At 38.9% G+C, this 26,862-nt stretch overlaps 1 protein-coding gene and 1 pseudogene across 5 annotated transcripts in view; one reads left to right on the top strand and one right to left on the bottom strand.

Annotated features, from left to right (window-relative positions):
• The window catches only part of PTPRA (protein tyrosine phosphatase receptor type A), a 156,031-nt gene that overhangs the window by 107,085 nt on the left and 22,084 nt on the right, over positions 1 to 26,862 (bottom strand). The window lies entirely within an intron of this gene.
• On the top strand, positions 10,261 to 11,515 carry LOC116641982 (annotated as a pseudogene).

Raw genomic sequence — 26,862 nt, 5'->3', positions numbered from 1 at the left:
TTTTTTAAAAAGGTTAAAAAAAGGAACAACAATAAAAGTGTATTATCTAGCTTTACAAATGGAAGTCATCAAAAACCAGTCTTGGGCGCCTGGGTGGTTCAGTTGGTTAAGCATCTGTCTTCAGCTCAGGTCATGTTCCCAGGGTCCTGGGATGGAGCCTGTGTTGGGCTCCCTGCTCAGCGGGGAGCCTGCTTCTCCCTTTCCCTCTGCTGCTCCCCGTCCTTGTGCTACCTCGCTCATGTTCATTCTCTCTCAAATAAATAAAATCTTAAAAAAAAAAAGTCTCAAAAACAATTAAAGCCTATCTCAGCAGAGTGGGATAGGGAGCTGAAGAACATGTTTATTTCAGGCTCTTTTGCAGTATTTTCTTTATAACATAGTGTATGCATATTACAGTAAGAATTAAAATTTTTTTAAAGTTATAGAACATGCATAGTATAATCTTACCTTTACAAAAAATTATGATAACTGGATTTTTAAAATGGGCAAAGTACTTGAATAGACATTTCTCCAAAGAAGATATCCAAATGGTCAATAAGCAGATGAAAAGATGCTCTCAACATCACTAATCACTAGGGAAATGAAAAGCAAAACCACAACAGGATACCACTTTACACCCATTTGTATGCCTATTATTAAAAAATGAGATATTACCTCACACCTGTCAAAATGGCTAAAATAAAAAACACAAGAAACAACAGGTGTTAGAGAGGATGTGGAGAAAAAGGAACCCTCTAGCATTGTTGGTGGCAACGCAAACTGGTACAGCCACTGTGGAAAACAATACAGTGGTTCCTCAAAAAGTTTAAGTTCCTCAAAAAATAACCCTATGATCTGGTAATTGCACTACTGGGTATTTAGCCAAGACATACAAATACACTAATTCAAAGGAATATGTGTACTGCTATGTTTATAGCAGCATTATTATTTATATATATATATATTTTAAAGATTTTATTTATTTGAGATAGAGAGAGACAGCGAGAGCAGGAACACAAGCAGGGGGAGTGGGAGAGGGAGAAGCAAGCTTCCTGCTGAGCAGGGAGCCCGATGCAGGGCTCGATCCCAAGGCCCTGGGATCATGACCTGAGCCGAAGACAGACGCTTAACGACTGAGCCACCCAGGCGCCCCTATAGCAGCATTATTTACAATAGCCAAATTATGGAAGCACCCCAATGGTCCATTGATACATGAATGGATAAAGAAGATTTGGGGTGTGTACATACACACACACACACACACACACAGAGGAATATTATTCAGCCATTAAAAAAAGAATGAAATCCTGCCATTTGCAATGACATGGGATGGAGCTAGAGAATATAAAGCTAAGCAAAGTAAAATAGAGAAAGACAAATACCATGTGATTTTACTCAAAAGTGTAATTTAAGAAACAAATGAGCAAACGAAAAAAAGAGAGAGAGAGAAAAAAACAAAGAAACAGACTCCTAACTACAGAGAACAAACTGATGGTTACCAGAGGGGAGGTGAGGAGGGAGCATGGGGGAAATAGATGATGGGGAATAAGGAGTGCACTTGTGATGAACTCAGGGTGATGTATGGAAGTGCTGAATCACTATATTGTACACCTGAAACTAATTTAACACTGTATGTTAACTATACTGGAATTAAAAATTTTTTTTTTTAAGATTTTATTTATTTATTTATTTGACAGAGAGAGACAGCGAGAGCAGGAACACAAGCAGGGGGAGTGGGAGAGGGAGAAGCAGGCTTCCCGCCAAGCAGGGAGCCCGATGTGGGGCTCGATCCCAGGACCCTGGGATCATGACCTGAGCCGAAGGCAGACGCTTAGTGACTGAGCCACCCAGGCGCCCCTGGAATTAAAATTTTTAAAAAATAAATGAATACCAAAAAAAAAACCCCAAAGTAAGTGCTGGTGAGGATACAGAAAAATCAGAACCCTAGTGCAGTACTGATGGGACTGTAAAATGGTACAGCCACTGCAGAAAACAGTATGGCGGTTCCTCAAAAAAAAAAAAAAAAAAACAACCCTGAACATGGAATTCCACTTCTAGCAATTCCACTTCTAAGTACCTCCCCCGAAAGAACTGAAAGCAGGGACTTGAAGAGATACCTGTATACCAATATTCATTATGGCATTATTCGCAATAGCCAAAAGGTGGAGAAAACTCAAATGTCCGCGAAAAGATGAAGGGATGAATAAAATGTGGTATATACATACAACAGAGTATTATTCAGCCTTAAAAAGCAAACTGTGATACATGCTACAATATGGATGAAATCTGAAGACCTTACGCTAACTGAAATAAGCCAGACACAAAAAGATGAATATTGTAGACTTCCACTTACATGAACTACCTAGAGTAATCAAATTCATAGAGACGGAAAGTATAATGAATGGTGGTTGCCAGGGGTTGGAGGAAGGGTTGGAGGAATGGGATTTAGTGTATAATGAGTTGGTTTCAGTTGGGGATGATTAAAAAGTTCTGGAGATGGATGGTGGTGATGGCTGCACGACAATGTGAATACACTTAATGCCAATGAATGGTACACTTAGAAATGATGAAAATGGTAAATTTTATGTTGTGTATATTTTACCAAAGAAACAACAAAAAAGAAATATGTATACAAACACATTAACCTATAAAACCTTTTCAGTGCTGCAGAGGCTCTCATGCATCACTCTAGTCATGACCTCCCACCTCCTGCTAAGGGAACCACTAGTCTGACTACCATCATATCTCATCTTCTGGTAACTGAACTACATCCACTTTTTCTGTGTCTGGCTTCTTTCACTCAACATTATATCTCTAAGATTCATCCATATTGTTATGTGTAGTGGTAGTCTGTTCCTTTCTATTGCTGAAAAAAATTCCATTATATGACTATATCACAATTTATATTTACCTATTCACCTATTTTTGGACATTTGATTATTTCCATTTTTTAAGCTATTACAAATAAAGCTTCAGTGTACATTTATATGCAAATGGAGTGGCAGAGAACCTGATTTTAGCTTTATTTTGCGAGGACACTAACTCTCGTGACAAAGCCTCCTTGCAGCTCTGGTTTTATTTCTTACCTTAGTTACTTGAACTGCATCATCCATCACCACTCACTGGAATTCCATAAATAACTTTTTTTTTTTTTTTGGTGTGTCACCCGCAACTAGCAAAGGAAAAAACCTTTAGAAAAACAAAACAGCCCAATTTAGACCCACGGATTGTTCCCAGGGAGAGGAATACACTTTAACAAGATGTCTCATAGAGCTCCATCTTAAATAATTCAGATCCCTGAAGAGCTCATGGGAACTGAATTCAATGAGAAATCAGGTCTTTCCAGGGAAAGCAGTACTCCTCCTCTCTTATCCCAAAACTAGGACTATTCTACTGCACTGTTCCTCTAGGGGACATCTGGCAATGACTGAAAATACTTTTGTCTTGCTTGGGTTTTGTTCGTTCGTTTGTTTTTAAGTAGTCCAGGTGATTCCACTGTGCAGCCAGGGCTGAGAACCATTCTCCCATCTATTCTTCTGGATCTCATCCTTTCTTCTCCATCTATCTTCAGCCTCGGTTCTCTTTAGAACCCCAGATCTATGTATACCCTTGTCTTCTAGACTTGCATATCTCACAAGCACCTCTGATTCAAATAACCAACACTTAGAGAAATACGTTATTTTATTCTATACCTGTTCCCCAATTGCTTATCCCAGTGGATAAAAATCACCACTTACCCCAGGAGTCAGCCAACTTTTTCTATAAAGAGCCACACAGGAAATATTTGGCTTTGCAGATAATACAGCCTCTGTCACAATTATTTAGCTCTGCTGTTTTAGCACAAAAGGAGCCACAGACAACAAGTCTGAGCATAGATGTAGTCTAACAAAGCTTTATAAACACTGAAATTTGAATTTTATGTAATTTCCCCATGTCCATGTCATAATTTACTTCTGATTTTTTTAACCACTTCAAGAGGTAAAAACAGTTGTTTCCGGGCTGTGCAAAAGATAACAGCAGGTCACAGTTTGCCAGCTCTGATCTATCCCCTTGCCCAAACCAGAAATCCCAGTTGTCTCAATTCCTTCCTTTCTCTTAGTCACCAGAGTCCATCACTACCTCCAGCAAAGCACTTGTCACAAACTACTGCAACTGTTTATGGCCTCCCTCCACAGACAGTAAGATCCTTGAGGTTAAGAACTATGTCTTAATAATATTCATAGAGGGGCGCCTGGGTGGCTCAGTCAGTTAAGCACCCAACTCTTGATTTTGGCTTAGGTCATGATCTCAGGGTCGTGAGATCCAGCCTTAAGAGGCTCCATGCTGGGTGTAGAGCCTGCTTAAGATTCTCTCTCTCCCCCCCTCTCTCTGCCCCTCCCTGCTCACTTTCTCTCTCTCTCTCAAAAAAAAATTATCATTAATATTCATAAAGCTCAGCAGAATTCCTAGAACACATACTGTAAGCAATCTACAAAAAGGCTCTTTTGGGTGCACCTGGGTGGCTCAGTCAGTTAAGCATCTGACTTCAGCTCAGGTCATGATCTCAGGATCCTGGGATTGAGCCCTGCGTCTCCCTCTGCTTCTCCCCTTGCCTCTCCACCCCCGCTTGTGTGCTCGCTCTCTCTCAAATAAATAGAATCTTAAAAAAAAAAAAAAAAAAGGCTCTTTTTTATTATTTTTTAAGTAATCTCACCGTGGGGTGCGAACATACAACCCCAAGATCAAGAGCAGCATGCTCTACTGACTGAGTCAGCCTGGCACCCCAGGCTCTTTGTTCCTAAGTCTTTCCCCTAGTTCAAAACAGAGAAAGTTAATGGTATTCCCTACGAATTTGACTCTTTCGTATTCTGAGAGCAGTTTCTTTTTAGTTTAGCTTATTCTTGAACTTGATAATAGTAAGGTTTAAAAAGACAAACACCAAATTTTTAAAAGCATTAAATAAAGGCCCAGGCAAACATGGAACATATACCTTATTAAGTATAAATAATAATGATCATTACTATTCAATGACTTAATAATTGCTTAGTTTCTGTTTTCTGGGTGTTTTTTCTGCTTTTTAAGGCACAGATGTAGTCTGCTTAGATCTTTGAAATAATCGACTTGGTCAAATCTTGGGAGATGCCAGTTCCGTGGATGATTACCAATTAGAGATAACCAAGCACATGAAAAAGCAGCAGCTCAACAAGGATCAGAATAATAACCATTTATTAAGTGCTTATTATGTGTCAGGCACTGTATCAAACTGTATAATGTACATTTAACATTATCTCTGAAGAAAGTACAGGAAATAGATGCTTCATTTTGCAGATGAAAAACTGTGGCACAGATCAGTTAAATAACTTGTCTGCAGTCAAACAACTGGTAAGTGGCAAAGATCAGATGCAAATCCAGGGATACTGATTCCAAAACCTATGCTCTCACTCCCTGATTGAATAGGGCCTCTAACCAATGTACATCAATAGCCATTTGAGAAAAGGGCTTCCCTCCAGAAGGAGCTAAATGGAAAGTTTTGAAGCCCTGTTTGAAATGTATCATAACTGTCATATAATTACAAAACTCCTAAGTATGGTGCAATGTACACAGCCAGTGAGACTTTCTAATCACTGTCTAACTGAATAAAATAAATTGGAAGAGCCAATTCCTTGATATAGCAGAACCTCCTACTCCAAAGATGGGAAACAAAACCTTATGGCAAATTAAAGTGACACTGCCATGATTTCATTTCCTACTGTTAATAGAGCCAATGCCAGGAAGTCTCATGCTTACTATAGCAACCACTGGTCTTGCTATTCACCAAGTTTCTGCCTTTTTGCTTCCTCAGGAAGTAGACAGGAAAATCACGCTCCTGATCTCTTTTTTAAAGAGGAGCTGCCATTTAAAAATAGAAATTAATAAATGAATATGTAAAAATTAGTTTTATGGTTTGGCTGACACCCAATATCTCTGTATATTAAGCTCAATCTTTAAAGCACAGAGTCATCTTTTTTATCTTGCAACACAGCAATCTAGGAAATGTACTAAAATCTCCAGTTACTATAATCTAGAAATGCTGGATAAATACTAACGTACTTTGAGAAGCTTAGCTAAGTTCTAAGAAAGCAAACAAAACTGCCAGTGGCATGAAACAAAATGTGAACCAGAGCTGGGGGGCATCTAGCTGGCTCAGTCAGTGGAGCACATGATTCTTGATCTCGGGGTTGTGAGTTCAAGCCTCACATTGGGGGTAGAGGTTATTTTAAAATAAAATCTAGGGGCACCTGGGTGGCTCAGTCGTTGAGCATCTGCCTTCGGCTCAGGTCATGATCCCAGGGCCCTGGGATTGAGCCTCGCATTGGGCTCCCTGCTCCGCGGGAAGCCTGCTTCTCCCTTTCCTACTCGCCCTGCTTGTGTTCCCTCTCTCACTGTGTCTCTCTCTGTCAAATGAATAAATAAAATCTTTTAAAAAAACAAAATAAAATAAAATAAAAAAGAAAAAACCCAAAAAAACAAAAAACAAAAGACAGAGCTGGAAGTATGAGCAGACTTCTGTATTGGCCCCAGAAATATTTGTGAAGACATTTGAATAAATAAGGCAAATAGAAGGAAAGGAGACAGGAAGCAGGCTCCTGAGAAAGATGTGAAATTGGATCTAAGACCTCTTGCAAAACTGTGGCCCTGAAAGGACTACGCTCTGAATGAAAATCTACAAGAAAAAATCTACCTGCATAAACAAGACCAGAAAGTTTGTCTACCTCAGTTTGAGCTGGGGGCAAGAGGAGGAAAGGCTCCTTTGAGAATTTGAAACCACAGACATATGCTTCATATGGATTTGAGGTCTAAATTTACTTTTTCTTATGATCCAGGACCCACTTTCCCTATGGGAAATTAACAAAACTGGCCTGTGCCAGTGATGACACTAGACATCTTTAGTACAAACAAAAATAAACCCACTGTGGAAAGGCAAGCCCTCAACACAAAATGCACAGGATTCAGAAAACAGAACAGTCTCATAAAGACTATAAAATGAGTTTAACAATGATTAAGATAAAAGCATCAAAACCATAAGGAAGGCATAAAACACTTTAAAAAGAAGAAAATGGAACAACCAAATGGAGCTTCCAAAATATAAATATTCACTGAAATCTAAAATTTTATAGACAGGTAAACCACTAGAAAAGACACCGCTGAAGAGAGAATTAATAAACTTGAAAATCTATCTGAAGAATTTATCCAAAATGCTGCACAGAGAAATAAATATACCCTGACCTAGAAAAATAAGTGCAGAGCTAAAAGTTCTAAAGCTGATTATAAAATTTACATAGAAATGAAAAGAACATAGAATAGCCAAAACAATGCTGATTTTAAAAAAAGAGAGTGAGGGCGCCTGGGTGGCTCAGTTGGTTAAGCGACTGCCTTTGGCTCAGGTCATGATCCTGGAGTCCCTGGATCGAGTCCCGCATCGGGCTCCCTGCTCGGCAGGGAGTCTGCTTCTCCCTCTGACCCTCCCCCCTCTCATGTGTTTGCTCTCTCATTCTCTCTCTCTCAAATAAATAAAAAAAATCTTTAAAAAAAAATAAAAAATAAAAAAATAAAAAAAGAGAGCGAAATAGCTGGAAGAATATATGAGTTCAAAAAGTAAGGCCACTTTGCACTCTTTCTCCCTATAATCCAAACCATCCCAACAAACTCAGCAAATTAGGAATTATAAAAAAACTTTGTCAACTTGATAGAAACTGTCTATGAAAAACTAAAGCTAATGCCACATTTAATGGTGAAATACTGAATACCTCCTCCCAAAATCAGGAACAAAGCAAGAATACCCACTTTACCATTTTTATTCAACATTATATTGGAGGGTCCTAGCCAGTACAACAAAGCAAGAAAAATAAATTAAAAACTATCTATGTTGGAAAAGAAACAGTAAAACTGTATTTACAGAGAACATGATCTTATAGATAGAAAACCTTAAGAAGGGAGCACCTGGGTGGCTCAGTCGGTTAAGTGTCTGTCTTCGGCTCGGGTCATGATCCCAGGGTCCTGGGACCAAGCCCCGCATCAGGCTCCCTGCTCTGCGGGAGGCCTGCTTCTCCCTCCCCCATTCCCCCTGCTTGTGTTCCCTCTCTTGCTGTGTCTCTGTCAAATAAATACATAAAATCTTAAAAAAAAAAAAAAGAAAAAAAGAAAACCTTAAGTCTAAAGAAGAGTTAGTAAAAAAAATAAGTTTAACAAAGTAGCAGAATATAAGGTCAACATAAAATAAACATATACATAAATATCGATTGTATCTTTATATATTATCAATAAATAGTTGGAAATCGAAGTATCTTAAAATACCATTTATAAGAGAATTTTAAAAACACACAAATTACTGAGGGATGAATATTAACAAGAGATGTACAAGACCTGTACTCTGAAAACTACAAAACACTGCTGAACTTACAGAATACTTAAATAAATGGAGATACATAATCTGTTCATGTATCAAAAGACTCAGTGTTGTTAAGATGTCCATTTGTCCCAAACTAATCTACAGAATCAATGGAATCTCAAATTCTCAGGTTTTTTAATAGAAATTGACAAGCTGATTCTACAATTTACCTGAAAATCCAAAGATCTTATAATAGCCAAAACAATTTTGATAAAGAAAAAAAAAAAAAGGTTGGAAGACTACCTGGCAGTAAACAAGAGTATGCTATGGGTGTACAGACATATATAAATCAAAAGAATATATCAGAGAGTCCAGAAATAGAACCACACATATATGACCATTTGATTTTCTACAAAGATGCCAAGCCAATTCAATGGGGGCAGAAGAATGTTTTCCACAAGTAGGGCCAGAACAACTGGATACCCATACGGGGAAAAAATGAACTTTGCACCTTATTCTCATGCCAAAGGCAAACATTAACTTGAAAGGATATTAGATCTGGACCTAAATGTAACAGCTAAAAGCATAAGAACACATAAGAAAAAAAACTTCACAATCTTGAGACAGTGTATTAATTTGATATTACTGAGTAACAAATTACCACAAAGTTAAAGGTCAGAAGTCCATGGCTGGATTTTCTGCTAAGGATCTCACAAAGATAAACCTCAAGGTGTCGCCAGGCTGTGTTCTCATCCGTGCTTAGGATTCTCTTCCAAGTTCACATAGTTGTGGCAGAATTCAGCTCCCTGCAGCTATAGGACTAAGATACCTGTTTCTTTGCTCCTTCTCACCCAGGAGCCGCTCTCCGCTGCTACAGACCATCTGCAATCTTTGCCATATAGACCCCTCCATTTTCAAAGCCAGCAATGGAAAAAATTTCCCTCTTGCTGAAATCTCTGTTTCAAATCTTTTGAATTCTCCTGGCTCTGACTTCTAGACCCAGATTTTAAGGGTTCGTGTGATCAGGTCAGGCCTATCTGTATAATCTCCCTTTAACTGACTCAGTCAACTAATTAATAACTTAATTACATCTTTAATATCCCTTTTGCCATGTAATATAACATAATCACTGGAGTAAAATCCCATCATATTCACTGATCCTGCCCACACTCACAGGAAGGAAATAATACAAAAGAGTGCAGGTCCCTAAGACTCCTGAGGTCTTCTTAGAATTTAGTCTACTACAGATAGACAAAGACTTCTTAGACTGGACACAAAAAACATGAACTCTAAAAAAAAAAAAAAAAGTGGTCAATTTGGACTTCATCAAAATTACAAATTTCTCCTCTTTGGGAGACACCATTAAAAAACAAAACAAAACAAAACAAACAAACAAAAAAACAGGCGTACCTGGCTGGCTCAATTGGAGGAGCATATGACTCTTGATCTCAGGTTCATGAGTTCAAGCCCTACATTGGTTATACAGATTAAATAAAACTTTTAAAATAAATTTTAAAAATTAAAAAAACAAGCCACAGGCTGGGAGAGAATATCTGTAATATATATATGTACATAATTAATGATTGTATCCAGAATATATAAAAAACCCTTACAATTCAAGCATAAGATACTATTAACAAATAATCCAACAAACAAATGGGCAAAGGATTTAAGATGACATTTCACAAAAGCACATATACAAATGGCCAATAAGGACATAAACAGATATCGAAGGTAGGATCACTAGTAAACATCACTAATCACTAGGAAAATGCAAATAGAACCATAATGAGACACCCATAATGGCTAAAAAGTAAAAGGCCAACAATGCCAAGTGTTGGTGAAGATGTGGAGGGAATAAAACTCTTGCACATTGCTGATGAGAATGTAAAGTGTAAAACGATGGAAAACAATTTGGCAGGTTCTTATAAAATTAAACATACACTTAAACCATAAAACCCAGCAGCAATTCTACTTCTAAGATTTACCCAAAAGAAACAAAGACCTATATCTAAGCAAAGACTTGAACACATATGCTCCTAGCAGCTTTATTCATAAGGGAATCAAACTAAAAAAACCTAAATGCTTATTAACATATGGAAGATAAACTATAGTATATTCACACAATGGAATACTTCTCAGAAAAAAGAAACAAAGGAATTGACTACTAATACACCTAACAACATGGATGAAGGTCAAAAACATCATGCTCACTCTTAACTTAAGCAGCCTGAGGTGATCTCTGAAAATGGCTCACTATTCACTTGACCCAGAATACCCTAACAAAATTATGCAATCAAGAAGTTCAAATCTTCGTGTTCACTTTAAGAACATACATGAAGGGGCGCCTGGGTGGCTCAGTTGGTTAAGCGACTGCCTTCGGCTCAGGTCATGATCCTGGAGTCCCGGGATCGAGTCCCACATCGGGCTCCCTGCTCAGTGGGGAGTCTGCTTCTCCCTCTGACCCTCCTCCCTCTCATGCTCTCTGTCTCTCATTCTCTCTTCATAAATAAATAAAATCTTAAAAAAAAAAAAAAAAAAAAGAACATACATGAAACTGTCCAGGCCATCAAGAGTATGCATATCTGAAAAGCCACCAAGTATCTGAAGAATGTCACTTTGTAAAAGCAAAGTGTGTCATTCCATCGCTACTGTGGTGGAGGTGGTGGCGTGCCTAGGCCAAAGAGTGGGGCTGCACACAGGGTCCGTGGCCCAAAAAGAGTGCTGAATTTTTACTGCACATGCTTAAAAACGCAGACAGTAATGCTGAACTTAAGGGTTCAGATGTTGATCCTCTGATCATGGAGCACATCCAGGTGAACAAAGCCCCCAAGATGCAGCGTAGAACTTACAGAGCTCATAGGCAGATTAACCCATACATGACTCTCCCTGCCACACTGAGATGCTCCTTACCGGAAAAAGAGCAGGCTGTTCCTAAACCAGATGAGGAGGCTGCACAGAAGGAAAAGATATCCCAGAAGAAACTAAAGAAACAAAAACTTAAGGTCCAGGAGTAAGTTCTGCATAAAATAAATGCAAATACAATTAAAAACAAAAACAAAACCTAAAAAACATCATGCTCAGTGAAAGAATCAAGACAAAAGTGTACATACTATAAACAATGTAGAAAAGACAAATGTAGGGGCTTCTGAGTGGCTCAGTTGCTTAAGTGTCCAACTCCTGGTTTCAGCTCAGGTCATGATCTCAGGGTCATGAGATCGAACCCCTGTGTCAGGTTCTGCATTCAGCATGGGGTCTGCTTGAGATTCTCCCTGCCTCCCTCTACCTCTGCCCTCCCCCCCACTCACACGTTGTCTTAAAAAAAAAAAAAAAGACAAATGTAACCTGTAGTGACAGAGAGCAGATCCCAATTGCCAGGGGCCCAATAAGGGGATGGACAGGAATAACTAGGAAGGACACAAGGGAACTTTTTGGGGTTAAAGAAATGATTATACTTCAATTAAGTTGATTTTTAAAAGACAATATTTATATTGTCTTTTAAAATGTATATTATAATGTATATTATAATGTATATCGTATCTAACATACATAATATACATATACATATACTATCATATATAATATACATATCATGTACATTATAATGTATATCATTAATATTTGATATCCTGAAGACACGCCTGCAATACAATCTTGCCGAGCATTCATACAAACCCAACATACAATGCAAAAGATGAGATAAAACAGAAGCTAACAGCTAATTAATAGCTATTTAAAAGTCTATGTATTGAATGTTATACACATTAATAAAGAAGCAAAACACATGATCATCTCAATGCAGAAAAAGCATTTAAAGTCAGACACCCCTTCATCACGAAAATACTCACAATGCTCACAGTGCACACTGTCTACTATGCGTTTTTTATGTTTGTCATCTCACAAATCCACAAATTTACCCACTTTTCCACAGATTCACCATGCATTACATATGTTAGCACTTTCTGGAATGGCCTCATGTACAGATCAGCAAGCATCATCTTCCTTTTTCTGGATATATCTTACTGTTGATTCATTAACACTGAACTAATAGCCAACAGCACTTTATGACTGAACAAAGCTTATCTAATGTGAGTGTGTATCACATGCACAGATGGATGCATATATAAGTATACATACATGTTTGCATATGCTCTATTCACTTAGAGGGCCTAGGGGCAGCCATACCCCAGTAGAACAATCATACCTAGCATCTAGACCTGGTTTCTAAATACATCCTCCAATAAAAGGAACCATTTCAATTCTTGGTGAAATGACTGATTTCAGAGCTGGGGCAGGAAAAGTACAGGAAGAGACTGGAACATCTTGTACCACAAAGTCAGGAAGGGAAGTGATCAAAGAATGACAGAACATGTCAAAAGGATATAGGAGCCAGCTTGAAGCCAGAGGCACCCACTAGCCAAATCTGGGACAAATTCAGCATCAAAGTAACATGATATTAATACATAATAACTCATTGAATAAAATAGAAATGCATAAATACATATGAATTTAAGTTAATACATAAACGGGGAAAAGAGGCTTTTCCTTATAATGATATGTCAATTGACAAATGTGAAAGAAATGATAAAATTAGAAAAATCATCATTTGGCAACCATTGGAGTAATAATCCCGCCAAGAAATACCAATGATGCTAAAACTAGTGGGGGAAAGCTTCATAGGGAATGAGGTATTCACATGGTCTCAAAGTGCTTCCTCCTCACAAAGTATTTACTGGCTACAAAGGAAAAAATAGGTAAATTTATAGTAGAGAAAACCAGCAGACCCTATCTTAATCAAGTGATCACGATTAACATAAGAAACAAGACACACAGAAACAGTGTACCTCCTGACAAAACAAGAATACAGCACCATTTACGTGGTATTCCTGACAAAATGCACATTCTGAATCTAACACCATGAAGAAACATCAGGCCCAAACTGAGACATAATCTTCAAAATAATTAGCCTATGCTCTTCAAAAATATCAAGATGATCAAGTTAAAGACAGGACAACAAAATTCCATGTGTGATTCTGAACTGGATCCTTCTGCTTTACAGATTATTGGGACAACTGGTAAAACTTGAATGGGATCTGAGGATTAGCTGGTACTACTGTATCACTGTTAAGCTCCGGATTTTAATGGATGTATTGTGGCTACATGGGAGAATGTCCCCATTTGTAGGAAATACACACTGAAGTATTCAAAGCTGATGGAGCATCAAGTGAGCAACTTACTCTCAAATGGCTCAGGGAGGGAAAAGGCTCTTTGTACTATTACTGCAACTTCTCTGTAAACTTAAAATTATTTCAAAATAAAGGACAAAATGCAATATTAACAACAAAAAAGCACATACCAATGTCTCAGGATTATAAAACATAATTCTTCTTCAGTAAAATTTCTGGATAGAAAAGTACCCCATTACCCTCACTTTTTTTTTTTTTTTTGAAGATTTTATTTATTTGACAGAGAGAGCACACAAGCAGGGGGAGTGGCAGGCAGAGGGTGAAGCAGGCTCCCTGCAGAGCAGGGGGAGCCCAATGTAGGACTCGATCCCAGGACCCCGGGATCATGACCCAAGCCAAAGGCAGTCACCCAACCAACTGAGCCATCCAGGCACCCCTACCCTCACTTACTTTTACTAGCTTTTCTAATAATATATCTCATTTTCTTTTTTTTTTTAAAGATTTTATTTATTTATTTGACAGAGAGAGAGACAGCGAGAGACACAAGCAGGGGAAGGCGGAGAAGCAGGCTTCCCGTGGAGCAGGGAACCCGATGCGGGGCTCGAGCCCAGGACCCTGGGATCATGACCTGAGCTGAAGGCAGATGCTTAAAGACTGAGCCACCCAGGCACCCCTATATCTCATTTTCATAGCACTTCCAAATAGAAATTTCCGTGATGATGGAAATGTTCTACATATATACTGGCCAACACACTAGCACCCAGGGCTGAGAACTATCATATTGGAAGTACAGAACTAGAGAACAGTAGTAAAAGCCATAAAAGATTAAAGAACTTTTTCATTTAAAAAATAGTTTTAGGGCGCCTGGGTGGCTCAGTCGTTAAGCGTCTGCCTTCGGCTCAGGTCATGATCCCAGGGTCCTGGGATCGAGTCTCACATCGGGCTCCCTGCTCGGCGGGAAGCCTGCTTCTCCCTCTCCCACTCCCCCTGCTTGTGTTCCTGCTCTCGCTGTGTCTCTCTCTGTCAAATAAATAAATAAAATCTTAAAAAAATAAAAATAAAAAATAAAAAATAAAAAATAGTTTTAATACTAATTAAATTTTAAAACTAAGTTACTTTTTCTATACTTGTTGATAGACTAATGACCTATATTTTTCAAAATTCCTGTTTCCTAATTTCTTAATCAAGTCTGAGTATCTATTAGAAGTAACTGCCTAGTTGGGGCACCTGGATGGCTCAGTCGGTTAAACATCCGACTCTTGATTTAGGCTCAGGTCATGATCTCAGGGCTATGAGATAGAGCCCCATGTCAGGCCCTGTGCTGGGCTTGGAGCCTGCTTAAGATTCTCGCTCTCCGGGGCACCTGGGTGGTTCAGCGGGTTAAGCGTCTGCCTTCAGCCCAGGTCATGATCCTGGGTCCTGGGATGGAGCCCTGAGTCAGGCTCTCTGCTCAGTGGGGAGTCTGCTTCTCCCTCTCCCTCTGTGTGCTGTTTCTCTCTCTCAAATAAATAAAATAAAATCTTAAAAAAAAAAAAAGATTCTCTCTCCCTCTTTCTCTGCCCCCCCCAAAAGAAGTAATCACCTATCTTTAAGAGCAGGTGTGAAGCAGGTTTTTGTTTTTCTTTAAACTGACTTTCCTTTTAGTATACCATTCCTACTGATTCATACTCATATCTTGTCTACTTCTTGAAGTATGCCTTCTTAAAATCTAGGGACATGAACATGTCTACCCAGTATTCCCAATTATGGCTCTCACAGATCACAAAGTCATTTTCTCCCAAATTTCTTGTAATTTACACCTCACTTTTACTCCCTCTCATATTCCTCTTTCCCCCAGTTGTAACTGCTACACTGTATATTAACTGGTATTACAACTTTATTTTCTGCCATTCTCAAGGTAATTAAGTTTCCTCTTGATCAGCTTATTTCAATACAATTGCATTATTTCTTTTCCACATGAAATATACTTATTACTTAGCTAATCATTCCAGTATTTTAAACCAAGGTCTAAAAGCCAAAATCTAATTTAATGACATCATCTTCATGGACTATAGGAAAAGAACAACAGCATGCTTCATGTGCATCAAATTCTACAACTCCTGATTTGAAAACAAATGCAAAGTAAAATTCTTATCCCTTGTGAATCACCTTGGTAACCAAATGCCTTGAGCGAATGCAGTAGCATTACCCACCTACGAGGTTCTGTTATTGTTCATGACTGACTTAATTCAGAACTAGAAAAAAACTGTCTTGTATTCAACAGGTCCATGAAGTTAATACCTATGCCAAACATCTTTAGAAACATTTAACAAATCCAGGAAAATCAAGAATTCTACCAAAGACAGAATTTTAAGAGTTGATTTAAAAGAATCCCTCCACCCCTCTTGCTTCTACCTTTTTAAAAAGATTTATTTACTTAACATGCGCGTGTGTGGGGGAGGGAGGGTGGGCAGAGGGAGAGAGAGAATCCCAAGCTGACTCCACACTGAGCATGGAGCTCGTTGCAATGTTTGATCCCATGACCAGGAGACCATGACCCAAACTGAAATCAAGAGTAGGACACCCAAACAACTGAGTCACCCAGGTGCCCCTTCCCTCTGGCTTCTATTAATAACTATTTAAAACGAAAATAAAATTAAAAAGCAATTCAAAATCCCTAACATCAAAATTATTTAGAAGATGCTTAATAGAAAAACTTCCATCTTAAAATCAAACTGGGATTTCCAAGTCAACATGGCATCAAGGCAAGCAGTGCCCATTATGTTGGCCTAGTAAAACACCCAAGAATATACAAAAGCCAGGACTGGCCAGGTGGGGGAACCTGACAGGGCCTAAGCTCCATGCTGTCTTCTAAACCAGAGCAACATGTACAGCATAGCAGAGGCAGGAAAGAGAAAGAATTCACCCTCTTTTCTCTACCTCTGTTAGGAAAATAGAAAATTTAGGGACCAGAAAGCCAAACAACAATTCAAAAATTTTATAAGAAAATTTTTTTTGGCTTTTTAAATACTGATAAATGTAGTATCTACTTGCTGCAAAAAACTCAAGCAATGCGGCACCTTGAGGGCTCAGCTGGTAGAGCATGTGACTCTCAATTTCAGGGTCATGAGTTCAAGCCTCACACTGAGTAGAGAGCTTACTTAAAAAAATTAAAATAGGGGTGCCTGGGTGGCTCAGTCGGTTAAGCATCTGCCTTCGGCTCAGGTCATGATCCCAGGGGCCTGGGATTGAGTCCCACATCGGGCTCCCTGCTCAGTGGGAACCCTGCTTCTCCCTTTCCCTCTGCCTACCACTCCCCCTGCTTGTGTGCGCTCTGTCAAATAAATAAAATCTTAAAAATATTAAAAAAAAAAAAAGGAAAAATTAAAAAATGGGCAGCCTAAAAAAAATCTCAAGCAATACCAAAGTGTATGAAGTATAAAGTGAAAGTCTCCCATGGTTTCTTTTGCCTTTTGTGGTTCAGTACTGGATCAACACTTGATATAGTTACCAACATTAGGTTTTATTTGGTAAACTTTTTGCGCCCTTTGCCCATTTTTCTAATAGTGTTCTGGTCTGTTTCTTATCCACAGGTACTCTTTCATACTAGGATGACATTAACCTTTTCCTGACATATGGTTCCAAATACGTTTCCCCAATTTGCAGTTTTTTTTTTAAGAGATTTTATTTGAGAGGGAGAGTGAGAGCACAAGCGAGGGGGAGGGGGAGAGGGAGAGGGAGAGGAAGAAGCAGACTCCTCTCGCTGAGCAGGGAGCCTGATGGGATGCGGGGCTGGATCCCAGGCCCCTGGGATCATGACCTGAGCCGAAGGCAGACGCTAAACCCACTGAGCCACCCAGGCGCCCTTCGGTTTTATCTTTTAGTTTTGTTTATATTCTCTCTTTATGCAATCAAATTTTATGCTATCTTTTCCTTCTTGATTCTGGCCTTGATGTAATGCTTTATGCTAAATGGAGAGAGCAAACCATCTGTTTTAGTAAGGGCTGCAAGCGAAGAATGATTTTACACTTTTTCATGGTTGAAAAAAATAAAAAGATTATTTCATGACGTGAAAATTATGTGAAATTCAAACTCCAGTGTCCATAAATAACATCAAACACAGCTGCACTCACTCATTTACATGTTGCCTATGGGCGGCATCAACCCTACACTGGCAGAATTGAGTGGTTACTTGTATATGTGGTGTTCACAGAGCTTTGCACTGCTGCTCAGTGCACCACAAATCACAGTGAGGAAGCTATAACCCAACAGCGTTCTGACTGGCACATATGCATATTGGCATACTGAATTGTGATAGTTTACTTCTTTGTATTACCAGTGCATGGCCATCATGTCAAAACAAGAAAAGTGTATGATGTCTTGATTCAAAGCATAGTGGAGAGTGTGGGTTACTTTGTTATGAAGTCACATGAGAAAGCTTTGTGTTTATTATGCAATGACACTGTAGCTGTGCTAGGAGAATTCAATATATATCAAGATTAGCACACTCAGTAGTCATCCAATATTCCCAATTCACAGGAATGCCATGGTCTTAAAAATCCAAGAGGCTGCTCTATTAGCCAAGCAAAGAAAGTAATTTGCCAGTGATGAGGTGGTTAAACCATGCTCAGCTCTAGGGGCTGAAGAAATAGATTCAGAGAAAATAAACTTAAGACTACTAGTTTTTCAGCAAGACCAGTTGCTCCAAAAGTTGAGGACAAAGGGAGTAAGATTAATAATCAATTTAAAAAGGCAAATTAGTTCATGTAGATTCCCTGTTTCTCAATGAGTTGACAGATGTTACCAATATTGCTCAGCTGTTTACTCAAAGAGTCAATACCAAATTTAAACTGAATGAATAGGGGCACCTGTCTGGCTCAGTTGGTGGATCATGCGATTCTTGATCTCATGGCTGTGAGTTCAAGCCCCACAATGAGTGTAGAGATTACTTAAAAAATTTAAAAAAGAAAATCTTTAAAAACAATAAAGTGAATGAAAAATTAGCTTCCACGAATAGTCTGTTGAACAACTATACGTCAGAAGTTGAGAAAATACTAATTCAGTACAACTTGAAGTGGAATCTGCTAAAATGTGTTCTAACTCATGATGGTAAAAATATGTGTGGAGTAGATTAAAGCTTAGTTGGATAATTTACAACGTTTGTTAAGATGTAAGACAGTTTATTCATTATATTTTTCACCAGCAGGTACTCTGGAAAATATTTAAATTTATCATGTGTTACTAAACAAACAGTGTGGATGGTGAATTTCACTCGCTGTCATGGACTTAACTATTGCCAGAAATAAAAGCTGAATAACCTGGGGGCGCCTGGGTGGCTCAGTCGTTAAGTGTCTGCCTTCAGCTCAGGTCATGGTCCCAGGGTTCTGGGATCGAGCCCCACATCGGGCTCCCTGCTCCGCGGGAAGCCTGCTTCTCCCTCCCACTCCCCCAGCTTGTATTCCCTGTGTCTCTCTCTATCAAATAAATAAATAAAATCTTTAAAAAAAAAAAAAAGCTGAATAACTTGACTTGCCTGACCACAGAGCAATTTGGTGCTTTGCTGCAGTAAAATTTTGTGATTTTTAATCTTTTAAGCTCAGGGCTGAGAATGAAATTTTTCAGAATGATAAGACCTCTTGCAGATACTATTATCAAATAATGAATGGCTCTGAAACTTAGCTTTTGCTGCAGATTTATAAGATTTAATAAATTCAATCTAAAATTACCAGGGCAGGGGGCACCTGGCTGGTCAGTTGGTATAGCATGCGACTCCTGATCTTGGGAATGTGGGTTCCAGCCCCACGCTGGGTGTGGAGGTTACTTAAAAATAAAACCTAAATTTTTTTTTAAATAAATAAAATTACCAGGGCAGAACAGCATTTATATGTGAAACTTAAACTTCAATTAAGTCATTTAGACAAAAACTAATATTTGAATCATAAGCAATGTCAAAAGTTGCTTTATACACTTCCCATACTCTCAAATTTAAAATAAGAAATGAGATCTCCATTCCTAAACAAATTTGCAGTGTATATATTTTCTTGGCTCAAAACTATAGTTTTTTAGGATTTCAGTATAAGTGCAAAGAAAATTTCCATATTTCAAAGTCTATTTAACGGTGAAATTATGGAGCTTCCATCTAACCTTCAAATAGAAGTAACTAATCTGCTATGTAATGACATGCTAAAAGGCAAATATTAAAAGAAAAATCTAATATAATTCTATAAACGCTTCCCAAGTAATTAATGTGCTCAATTAAAATCATATGCTTGGGGGCTGATACCAATATATGGCTAGGGTGCCTGGGTGGTTCAGTCAATTAAGCATCCAACTTAAGGCTTAGGCTCGGTCACGATCTCAGGGTCATGTGATCGAGCCCTGTGTGGGGCTCCCTGCTGGAGAGGGGCGTCTGCTTGATAGTCTCTCTCTCCCTCTGTCCTCCCTACTTGCATGCTCTCTCTCTCTCTAAAATAAATAAAACTTAAATATTTGGCATACATCTGTGTGAAGACATTTTCAAAGACGAAACATATAAAATCATATATATATCATTTATAATCAATTTTGATAATAGGAAACACTAACTCTGAACCCCAATTAAGCAAACTGTATCACCCTAAAAAAGAATTCCACTTTTTTCATTAATAAACCTATTATTACAAAAAGTTGTACTTAATAATTACTATATTTTAATTTCATCAATAAGAATTTGTGGGGGCGCCTAGGTGGCTCAGTTGGTTAAGTGTCTGCCTTCGGCTCAGGTCATGACCCCAGAGTCCTGGGACAGAGGCCAGCATAAGACTCCCTGCTCAATAGGGAGTCTGCTTCTGCCTCTTCCTCTGCCCCCCATACGTGGCATGAAATAAATAAATAAAATCTTAAAAAAAAAAAAAGAAAAAAAGATGGGATGCCTGGCTGGCTTGGGCGGTTAAGCATCTGCCTTCAGCTCAGGTCATGATCCCAGGGTCCTGGGATTGAGCCCCAGATCGGGCTCACTGCTCAGTGAGGAGCCTGTTTCTCCCTCTGCCCTCCCCCCCACCCCGCTTGTGTGGTCGCTCACTCTCTCTCTCTGACAAATAAATAAAATCTTTAAAAAATTTTTTTTTAAATTAAAAAAAAATTTGGGACACCTGGGTGGCTCAGTCGGTTAAGCATCTGCCTTTGGCTCAGGTCATGATCCCAGTGTCCTGGGATCAAGTCCCACATCAGGCTCTTTGCTCAGCATGGAGCCTGATTCTCCCTCTGCCCCTCTTCCCGCTCGTGCACACGCTCTCTCTCTGACAAATAAATAAAATCTTAAAAAAAAAAAAAAGATTTTAAGTAATCTCTACACCCAGCGTAGGACTCAAACTTAGAACCCCAAGATCAAGAGTCACATGCTCTACCAACTGAGACAGCCAGGCACTTCCTTTAATACCTTTAACTCTGTGATATATTTTACTATCCACAGAGTCAATTGTTACATACCTTCCCCACTTCTATGGCTCTCCAATTATTGTTCTTTTTCAAAAATTTTCAAAATTTTCTCAAATATTGAATTTACTCTTCCAAATGAACTGTGCTGTGCAATCTGTCAAGCTTTCAAAAAGGTGTACCCCACTGGGCTTACAAAACATGCATTAAATCCGTAGAATAATTTGGGGAACACCCCTACTAAGCCTCTATACAGTATCTCTATAATATTTAAGTCTTTCACATTCAGAAACACAGCATAAATATTGAATTTAAGGCTCTATAGTTTTCTATTACTCTTGCATATTTCCTTTTTTTTTTAATAAGATTTACCCACTTATTTTAGAGCAAGAGAAAGCACGAGCAGGGAGAGGGGCAGAGAGGGAGAGAGACAAACAGACTCCCCCATGAGCAGGGAGCCCAACACGGGGCTTGATCCCACATCCCTCAGACCATGACCTGAGACAAAAACCAGAGTTCAAACCAAGAGTCTGAAGCTCCACCAACTGAGCCACTCAGGCGCCCCTTGTACGTTTAAGTTAATTTGTGCTGTCTCCTATTTCATATCACTTTTTTAAATTTAAAATTCTGCTAGCGTAGCACTTAACACAATGTATAAAGAATTAAGTTTTATAATAGGTCATCTTCACTTATTCACCCTTCTCCACCTACACCCCTCCAAAACAGGAAGCCCTCCAGGGAAAAGGACGTGTCTCATTCACCTTTGAAATCCCAGCACCTACTTAGCATGTAGCAATCCAACAATCAATGTTTCTCGAATCAGCAAATACCCTGCTAAATTATGTAAACCCAATACTAAATCTTTACAAGGGATCTAAAAACAGGTGGTTTATTCATTTGCAATAGGGAAGAGATTCCTAAATCCTCCACTATTCTTGTTAACCTAAAAAATAATACATGTGTCAAAAATACCTTCCTTCTTTTAAACCCTTCATAAATGAATTCAGTGCAAACCTTTTCTGGATTTATTATTCAACCTTATTCCTTATGTATAAATGGAACAGTCAGCATTTGCTGAATGCTCCCTATGAATTAGGCATGTGACATAGTTTAGCTCATTTACTCCTCATGACAACCCTATGATGTTATTATCCCCCATTTTGCAGATAAGGAAACTAAGGCACAGAGAGGTTAAGTAACTTGTCCCGTGTTACATATCTAATAAATAGTAAAGCTGGATTTGAACCAAGGCAGTCAGCTTCAGAATCCACAAAATATTTTAATTAATTTTTTTTAAGAGAGAGTGAGTGCACACGCACATGTGCATGACAGTGGGGGGGGGGAATGGTGGGGGCAGAGAGAGAGGGAGAGAGAGAGAATCTCAAGCAGACTCCTTGCTCAGAGTGGAGCCTGACAGGGGCCTTGATCTCACAACCCTGAGATCATGACCTGAGCCAAAATCAAGAGTTGGATGCTTAACCGACTAAGCCATCCAGGTGCCCTTCAAAATGACTTTTAAAGAGTCATTATTTCATATTTTCATTTCATCAGCAGATAGACTTTGATGGGCCAGATGAAAACCTTCATTATGTTAAATAAAGTTCAGCTCTACAACTCCTAATATTTTGAATTCATAAAGTTCAAAACAAAAAAATCCTCAAATTAGGAACGTTTTAAAGTATTCTAAAAAATGACTAAACATTAATAATTCTGTAATTTATAATCCTTCTGGTTAAATTAGACATAGAAATCTTTAGGTAAATCACTGCAGTTTTGTTTAGCAACTTGTTAATATTTAACTGAGTCACTTAAAGCTATTCAACAAAATTCCCACTCCCTTTGAGATGACCTGGAATCATTTGGCACCAACCTTCTCAAAATGTATTATTAAAGAATCTAATGCTTTTAAAAGAAAATATCAGACCAGTGTGAGCAGCTGCCAAGAATGAGTTTCCTGCGTGGTTTCCATGACTGCATCAATCTGAAACCAGCATAAGAGAAAAGACGTATCCTTGGAAACCAACTCTTTGCTTCCCTCAATTGAGAAAGGGAGTAGGAAAATGAGAGAAAATGCTTCAGAATAATTTAACTTGCGTTTAATGTGCCCATTGCACATGATAATCATGGGCAAAAGTCCTGTCCCAATCAAACTTATAAGAAAGTTACGTGATGCCCAGTGGAAAACCCCAAAATGATTTTACAGACTATCTTATGATCCATATACAATATCTGATTTCAATCTTTGAAAGAAAATCACAATAGAAGCTGTACCAGTAAGTTTCATGAATATCTACTTGTGACCATATTTAGTACCCCCTCAATATCCTTACTATACAACTGCATGCCACCATCTGAATTCTCTGTACACACATCCTGTAGTGTCCTTTGTTTTAGGCATTGCAAATTGTGAAATTTCAAAATGGAAGATTTTTCCAAATCCAGGAACAGACTGAATATACTTATGAAAATACCTACACTTCATAACATAAATCCATTCATTTCAACTACACTTCTACGGCAAGAACTTCCTATGAAGTGCAAATGAGCTTTAATGAAATATATTAAGCACAGCTTGCCAGGTTTTCTTAAACCAGGGCCCTCCTTCCTTGAAGCTATAAATATACTTCCTGTCATCAATAGCAATGGCTGAGCAACCCCTATGTTCAAAAGAACTAAAAATACATTATTGTACATATCCTCTCTTCTGCTACCCACCCACCATTCCAAGAGGAACTGACAGAGGGAAATGCAGAGCTGTGTAAAGTTCAGCTGAGAGCAGTGCAGAGATTGTAATTTTCCTTTAAAAAAAAGGGGGGAATACCTTCAATTGAATGATGTCTAGAGAGATATTAATCAGCTATTACAGGGTTGGAGTAAATTTTAAAATTTTTGGAGGAGCTATTCCTGATCACAGGTTATATTTTGTATTTCATTAACTGTTATTTGGGGACTAGTCTCATTTAATTAAACCATGTCAGGGGCATCTGGTTGGCTCAGCCATGGAGCATGCAACTTTTGATCTCAGGGTTGTGGGTTTGAGCCCCACACTGGGTGTAGAGATTACTTAAAAATAAAATAAAATAGGGCGCCTGGGTGGCTCAGTTGTTAAGCAACTGCCTTCGGCTCAGGTCATGGTCCCAGGGTCCTGGGATCGAGTCCCATATCGGGCTCTCTGCTCCGCGGGAAGCCTGCTTCTCCCTCTCCCACTCCCCCTTGCTTGTGTTCCCTCTCTCACTGTGTCTCTCTCTGTCAAATAAATAAATAAAATCTTTAAAAAATAAAATAAAATAAAATAAAATAAAATAAAATAAAATAAAAATTTAAAAACCATGTTAACAGAAATTCATGCATGAGAATGATGCAAATTGAGAACTGTCTATATATAAAAATGGCTCACGGAACCAGATGGGGGTGCTCAGCTAGCACTCTCAGTGGGGTTGGGGCCAATGAGATGGCCCTCATAGTCAGGGGATTGTTACCTAAGGGAGATGGAGCACAAAAGGACAGAAAGCCACATTCTCAATGTCAGAGAAAGGAGGAACAAATTAAAAAAGGGGAAAGACTAGAAAAAAATGCTGTGGTGTTAAAATGGAATCAGTGAAGGTAACACAGTGAAATCATGGCTTTCAACATTCTTGGGCAGATATGGATGCTTGTATATGTTTATACGCATATGTACATATATGTATAAAAATATTACAAATCTTCCAACCACAAGCACAACTCTGTGTTTCACTTCCCGCCTAAAAAGGAACATACCCCTAACAACTTCCCACCACTGTAGTAATAAAGGCTCTTACCCATGCTTTCCTCTTGGCTCCTTCTGCCTCCCGACAGACCCTGGTGCTTCCCCCATGTGACGGACCCTGCATAGCATGGTGTGCCTCCTGCTTCTGGGGAACTACAAGTAAACTGCCTTCAATGGCACTGACCTCTTCATGGCATCACTCAGTCATACTTATAAATCAAATGTTGGGTACATTTAAAAATAATATCCTACGTCTGACTTCTAATACAGCCTAAGAGCAATGACACCCCAGTAGCAAGGACCACATCTGGTGTCCAGATCTTGTTTTCTAAATACATCCTCGGGGCAGCTGCGTGGCTCAATCAGTTAAGCATTTGCCTTCAGTTCAGGTCATGATCTCAGGGTCCTGGGATCGAGCCCCATAACGGGCTCCCTGTTCAGCAGGGAGTCTGCTTCTCTCTCTTCCCACCACTCATGCTCTCTCTCTCACACACGTTCTCTCTCCCAAATAAATAAAATCTTAAAAAAACAAATAAATAAATACATCGTCTAACAAAAGAAACCAGAGTTCCTTCATGAAATGGTTGATTCTAGGACTGGGCATGGAAAACCTGTGCCAAAAAGTAAGAAAAGTAAGTGATCTGGGGCCTGGGTGGCTCAGTTGGTTAAGCACCTGCCTTTGGCTCGGGTCATGATCCCAGGGTCCTGGGATCGAGCCCCGCATGGTGGGCTCCCTGCTCAGCAGGGGACCTGCTTCTCCTTCTCTTCCCAGCTCCTGCTCTATCTCTGTTGCTATCTCTGTCTCTCTCAAATAAATAAATAAAATTAAAAAAAAAAAAGTAAGTGATCAAAGAATGATGGGGACATGAAGAAAAGGCATAGGAGCCAGCTTGAAAGAGTTCCCACTGACCAAACCAGAGATAATCTGAGCATCAAAACAAATGAAAAATTAGTAAAACAGGAATCCAGGAGTCCATGCTGATATGTTTAAATGATTTTTTTTAGAAAACAGGGAGGGGCGCCTGGGTGGCTCAGTTGGTTAAGCCGCCACCTTCAGCTCAGGTCATGATTCCAGAGTCCTGGGATCGAGCCCCGCATCGGGCTCCTTGCTCTGCGGGGAGCCTGCTTCTCCCTCTCCCTCTGCCTGCCGCTCCCCCTGCTTGTGATCTCTCTCTCCCTATCTCTCTCTCTGTGTCAAATAAATAAATAAAATCTTTAAAAAAAAAAAAAAAAAAAAACAGGGAGAGAAAGCTTTTCTTTACAGTGAAATGCCAAATTATGAATGCTGGAAGGAATGATGAAATTTTTTAAATTCACCATCTGGCAACCCCTTAGTAATAACTGATTCAGGCACAAATCATCAGTGGATGCAAAAACAAGTAGGTGAAAATTTGATGAGAAATGGGCTATTTATATAGCCTCAGAGTATCATGCCACAAAATGCGTATTATTTACTTAATTAGTAAGAGTAAATACTTTTGAACTAACTTACAGTATACAAACCTGTCATCTTAACCAAGTGATAAAATTTCACATAACCAGTAATGGGACAAGGTGGCATGTGCCTCCTGATACAATGTAGTGAAATGAACACAACATCAGGGCTATGGTGTTCCCGCCAAAAATGCATACCCTAAATCTACTGATGAGGAAACATCAGACTAACCCAAACTGAGGAACATTTTTACAAAATAACGGGCCTATTCTTCAAAACTGTCAAAATAACTAAAACAAGACTGAGGAACTATTCAAAATTGAAGGAGACTAAAGAGGCATGACAAGTAAAGGCATGGCTGTGAATGGTCTCTGAATCTGAGTTACAAGGAGAAAGGGAAGAGGTTTTTCTGCTTTTGTTTTTGGAGGGAGGAGTTTTTTTCTTTTTCTTTTTTTTGCTGTAAAGAACATAACTGGGAGATCAGCGAAATGTAAGTGGTGTTGTGTCTGTGAATCAGACAGCAGTATTATATCAATATTTATTTCGTGATTTTAATGGGTATGCTGTGGTTATACAGGAGAGTATCCTTGTTTTTAGGAAATACACACTGATTTAGAGGTAACAGAGCATTATGTCTGCAACTTATTTCTCAAATGATTCAGAAAAACTGTATAAACAGAGGCATCTGGGTGGCTCGGCTGGGTGGCCAACTCTTGATTTCGGCTCAAATCATGACCTCAGGGTTCTGCAATCAAGCCCTGTGATGGTCTCCTCA

The sequence above is a fragment of the Phoca vitulina genome, unplaced genomic scaffold, assembly GCF_004348235.1.
Source record: "Phoca vitulina isolate PV1807 unplaced genomic scaffold, GSC_HSeal_1.0 scaffold22, whole genome shotgun sequence".
Classification (NCBI taxonomy): domain Eukaryota; kingdom Metazoa; phylum Chordata; class Mammalia; order Carnivora; family Phocidae; genus Phoca; species Phoca vitulina.
Note: the sequence above shows the minus strand (reverse complement) of the source record. Positions and strands in the feature narration are given on the sequence as shown.